Below are 5,512 nucleotides of genomic sequence, written 5' to 3' on the forward strand. Positions count from 1 at the left end.
CTCAGTTCCTCTTTGCCTCTCTGCCCAGCAGGGTCTTCACGCCTTCTTGTTCCTTGTTAACACTAGCTGAGAGCATTACCGGCCACGTGCAGATACCAGGGCTCACTAGGGAGCAGATAGTGGCATGTGGGGCTGCCTGGACATTTTACATTCCTCAGACAGAGGTGAGCCCCGGCAGCCGCCTGCCCACCCAGGCACCTGTGGCAGGGTAAAGTCTCCCCACGGAGACAGGCATGTGCTCCCCCCTCATCCCAGCCCAGGCCAAACTTCCCGGTTTCCTACAGGGAAATCCCACAGCATGGAGCAAAACCATTTACCTTGGGGTGATGTGCCCCCTCCAGAGCCATCGCCACCTGTGGGGCAGATACACAGCGATCACACATCACTTCAAACAGCCAAATGCCTGATACAAAGGAGGGGTAGAAGAACAACCTCAAGCAGGTTTTTCTTTTTGATTCACTTTTGATTCACTCAACGTTTTTATTTGAAATATTCGGGAAAAAAAAGTTGTTTTCAAGTCAATCTGAAGCAATTCCCCCCTCCCAATTTTTGAAATATCTAGTGAGCCAAAAAACCAGTTAGTCTTGCTGCTCTGTTCCGTACTTGTATTTCATGAAGGTTTTAGTAAAGTAGACCATGATGATGATAAACCTGCTGAATATCTGTGTGATGGTTTGTCCATTTTCACACTCTGCCCCTCAGAGACGATCACAATATTTTGTCTTTTAATTAGTGGGGAAAACCTGCTCTTCCTCACCATGATGACAGGATGGTTTTTCCTCACTAAAACCATGTAACCATTGCCCCAGGGACAGAGTTCTCACCTGCGAAATGTCAGGGAAGGAGAGGGAAGTTTTACATCTTAACTCTAGATATCATGGTGTGACCCCATCCCATCCCAGCTCCCTGACCCTCCGCACCAAGCCCACCATTAGTGCAGTGCATTACCGGCCACATGCAGGTACCGGGGGTCGCTGGGGAGGGAATTGTTCTCCTGGTTATTGTCATCCTTGAATTGGTAGCGGCAGGAAAAGGCCCCTGCACTCTCCCTGGACACTGTGTAGGGTGAGTCGTAGATGAGTGTGTTTCCTCCCTTGGGCTGGACAGAAATTTCCTTCCCATCTTTGCAGAAGACAATGCGGGTCACTGGGATGCCACAAGGGACTAAACACGACAGCAAGGCCGTGTCCCCTTGATGAGCTGACAGCCTGTCCAGAAACAGCCGCGGGGCGGGGAGAGTGCCTGGGGAGCAAACACACCAGTGTTAAACACCTGGGGCTAGATCCCGCACTGGGGTCAATCAGCAAAGCTCCATTCACTCCTTTGGAGTGGGGCCGATTGACACCAGCTGGGGATCTGGCTCCATTGACTCTAATGAAGCAATGCTGATTTACACCAGCTGGGGATCTGGCTCCATTGACACTAATGAAGCAATGCTGATTTACACCAGCTGGGATCTGGCCCCTGGGTGGTGTCATTCCCTGAGGCTGTGGTGTCTGGAGGGAGGGACAGGATGCCCTGGGAGGGTGCAGAGATTTTAGCCTTTACTTGCCCCACTTTGGGGCCTGATGCCCCAGTGTATGCTCCCCTTCTATGCCAGTGCAGTGCCATAGATTGGAAGGGTTCAGCCAGGAGACAGGCAGAGGGTGGAGATTGCAATTTGCCCTCATTTGGGATTGGAATTGGATGCCTCTGTGTGTATCAGCAGCTTTGTGCTGCCATGTGAACCCACGTCAATGGGCCATTTCTGGTGGGATGGCAGATGCTGGGGTCACCGGAGTAGCACACAATGGCCAGGTAGCTTGTCCCATTGGGGGTGTAATGGGATGGGAGGTGTGAGTGTTACAGGAAAAGCGTCTCCCGGCTGTGTGCAAGGAAAAGCAGCCACCTCCCTCCCAAATAGCTGTCTCTCCACCCACACTGGTGTAAATCAGGAGTAACTCCCCACAAGTAAATGGAGTCCCACCCGACAGAGGGGAGTCAGGCCCCAAGACACTTACACTGATGCTGCACTGACCCCAATACTCTGAGTCCTCAGAGTCAGGGTCCAGCTCTGGTCTAAGCAGGACATGCACTCACTTACGCCACTGGTTGAATTCAGTCCCCACTGAATACCAAATGGGTGCGATTTCCACTGCTCAGCAAGGTTTGATCTATCACCGCTCACTGGACACCTCATGTGTCACAGTGCTGGCTACATGGTCACTGGATTTGGCCCTGGTTTACATTAGGTGCTGAAACTTGATGGAACAAATTCTCAGTTGGTGTAAATGGATGCAGCTCCTCTGACTTCCATGGAGATTAACCGGTTTACACCAACAGAGGATTTGGTCTGATCTTGTTCTCAATGAAGTTACAAGGAATTCTACCACAGGAAGCAGGTTTGGGCTTTGTGTGTCAGAGTTAAAAATGGAACCCAGGAGTCCTGACCTCCCAGGGATCTGCTCTAACCCACTGGACCCCACTCCCCTCGCCGAGTCCTGACTCCTAGCCCCACTGCACTCATTATTAGGCACCTTCTCTTCTTCTAATGTAGCCGACACTCACCTGGAGAGCTACACATTTCCTGGCTTGCAGCAAGCGAACCTTTTAAATAAAATACAAATTCCTGTTAGTAGTGCAGCCAGATGTGCGGAAGAACACTTAATTCAGTTTAAAATCAATGGACAGTCTCCCAGCAAGGCAGCATACTGAGGCAGGCTGGTGACAGCTGTGGAATCCCCTCCTTTAAATCTCTCCTGTACAAAAAACTGCATTTGTTAATCAGACTCTTCCAACTAATCCCTCTTCCTTGCAATGGCTTCTCACCCACCGAGCTGCACTGCTGAGCAAAGGGGTCCCTAGACCCATGGATTCTCAGGCCAGAAGAAACTATTGTGATCATCTGGCTCTAACCTCCTGCAAAGGACTGTCCAGAGAACCTGACAAGGTGATTCATGCATCTAGCCAAGAACCTATGTTTGAGTTAGACAGCATCTCTTACAGAGGCATCCACTCCTCATTTAATAACTCCAGGTGACAGAGAATCAACTGCATCCCTTGTTAACCTCCTTCAGTGGTAAATGAGCCACCCTCCCAACGTGGGCCTTATTCCAGTTGGAATTAGTCTGTCTTCACTTTCCAGCTGTTGGCTCTCATTCAGCCTTTGTCTGCTCCATTAAAGAAATCTACCTCTGCTGTCAGAAATCTCCCTGCAGAGGGGATTATATGCTGTGATCAAGTCACCTTTTAACCTTCTCTCCCAGCAGCAAACCAGACTGAGCTCTGCCAGCCTCTCACTGTCAGGCAGCTGTTCCAGACCTTGCATCATTCCTATAGCTCTTCCCCAAACTCTCGCCTTTCCCCCATGTGTGGATCAGATAAATGAGTGATTTAAAATGGCCCTGGCAACACTCAGTGCTGGGTCCGTATTAGGGCGAGGGCCTGCGATTGCACAGACATTGCAGCTGTTAAAATATGTGGATTTTGCCTGCAGGGTTGAAAGTGCTTTAAATCCGCTGATATAGAAAACTATAAGCAGGGAAAAGTAAGAGTGTGTGGCAGTGCTAGGGATGTACTGGGGACCAGGGGTGTGTGTGTGTGGCGGGGGTGGGGGGAAGGGGGACTGGCACAGGCCTCTGTGGGGTCTAGGACAGCGATGCCAGTCTAACAGCACACCTGGAACATGCCTATCAGGGCTAATTAAGCAAACAATTCTCTGCCTGTCTCATCTCAGCCTTCTCCTAAAGCCCAACCCAGCCCCTTGGATCCATACTCACAGAGAAGCCATAGGCCCAGCAGCAGGATCATGGGGACAAGTCGTGATAACCGCACAGTCTGGCAATGCCACGGCGGCATCTGCCTCTCAGGGATCCAGGGGCCGTCTCTCAGGCTCTTCTCCTTAGTGTCTCAGTGAGAGAAATGCCGTGGCTCTCTGATCTGGCCTCTCCGCTGCTGATCTGCAGGGAGCAGAGAAGCCACAGGCGCTCTCTGATCTGCCATGTGCTCCCCAAGGTTCAGAGAGAAGAAAAGCCACAGCCTCTGTGGCTGAGATGGGGCCGTGTCTGCTACCGGCCTCGCAATGGCCGGGGACCTCGCTCCCTGGTGAGAGGGGGAGGTTGCTTGCACAGCTTCTTGCTCACGAGTTGGGCAGATTCTATGTTGTTCCCAAATGCTGAGGATTGGGGGGTTGATCCTCTGAGTCCGACTTCCCACCTCTGGGATTTGATAATGGATCAGACCAGCCCATCTGAACCCAAATCTCCACCTTTGGGCTTGATACTGGACTAGGCCAGCCCCTCTGAGCCCAACCTCCAGGCTAGGCCAGAGTGAGAATTACAGAGCAATAGTGGCTTCTCCATAGTTATTGCAGCAACAAAGATTCTGTTTAAAGCAGAATTTTAAACTTTGCCTAAAATCCACAGAACAAGTCAAATCCACCTGAAAAGTGGAAGCCTGGGTGAGTGGCTGAGGCAGAGCGTGTGAAGGAAATCAGAGGCCCCTTGAGGAAGAGGTTCTCCAGATAGAGCCCCTAAAAATGGAGCTGTTTCCAAAATAACAACATTAATTTAGGGTTAGGTGTTGAAAAGTCCCCAAAGGAGTCAGACACCGCTTACTCCTGGGCTTTCATGGCAGTCAGCACCTCAGACACTCAAGCCCCTTTGGAAATTCCTCCCCTCGTGTCCTGCTGTCAGAAATGGCAGTCGTTTTTATTAAGGAAGACTTCCCTTTCACATCCTGAGGGTATAGCAACATGGCGGCTATCACTCTAGGGGGAAGCCTGTGACTTTAATGCCATTATAAAGAAAGCCTGTAGCTGTCCAGGGGGAAGATGGTTGCCATGACACTACAGCCTCGAAATGTGAAATTGAAGTTGCCCCTAGTAAAGATGGCTCCCATTTCCCTTTGTTCCCAATAAGATTGACATTACAGGCTGCCTTCAGGGAAAATGGTCACTACGTCATTGAGTACTGTGGATGTGAAAGGGAGGTAGCCCCCTAGTAAAGATGGCTCCCATTTTCCATTGTTTCTGCTTGGATTGAAGACGTAGGCTGCCCTCTGGGTAATGGTTATCATTTTTCTAAAGCCTTGGCAGGGTGCTCATGACACAGATGTCCAATTTCCTCGTCGTTTTCAAATGGAAGTGAAGTCATAGGCTGGCCTCAGAGAAGATGGCCCCCGATATCCGCAATGTGGCAGAGAGTTTGCCCCAAGTAAAAGTGGCAACTCTTTCTTATTGTGGATGTCAGGATTGAAGACTGTGGCTTCAATACCCTTAGAAACAATGGGAAATGGTGACCATCTTTACTTGAGGCACCCCCACTTTCATACCCCAAGGCGTCACTGACATGGCAGTGTCAGACCCATTGGAAACAGTGGGAAGTGGTGGCCATCCTCATAACAATGGCCTCCATTTCCCCTCATGCATGAGCACCATCTGCTTCTGTGCTCTCACCCTGCTAATTCATCCCATTTTCCAGTTTGTTCCATTTCCCCAGCAGGGCTCTCTGGGGCTCTTTATAAAGAAGTAACC

The 5,512-nt window shown here is 50.5% G+C and overlaps 1 long non-coding RNA gene across 1 annotated transcript; it reads right to left on the bottom strand.

Annotated features, from left to right (window-relative positions):
- Positions 1-1,140: 1,140 nt before the first annotated feature.
- LOC120388591 lies at positions 1,141-2,954 on the bottom strand. Its single transcript, XR_005590612.1, has 3 exons — positions 2,896-2,954; positions 2,548-2,586; positions 1,141-1,242 (listed from the first exon to the last, which is right to left on the bottom strand). It is a non-coding gene; the product is annotated as an uncharacterized LOC120388591 (long non-coding RNA).
- Between the last annotated feature and the right edge of the window lie 2,558 nt (positions 2,955-5,512).

This window comes from Mauremys reevesii, linkage group 22 (assembly GCF_016161935.1).
Source record: "Mauremys reevesii isolate NIE-2019 linkage group 22, ASM1616193v1, whole genome shotgun sequence".
Classification (NCBI taxonomy): domain Eukaryota; kingdom Metazoa; phylum Chordata; order Testudines; family Geoemydidae; genus Mauremys; species Mauremys reevesii.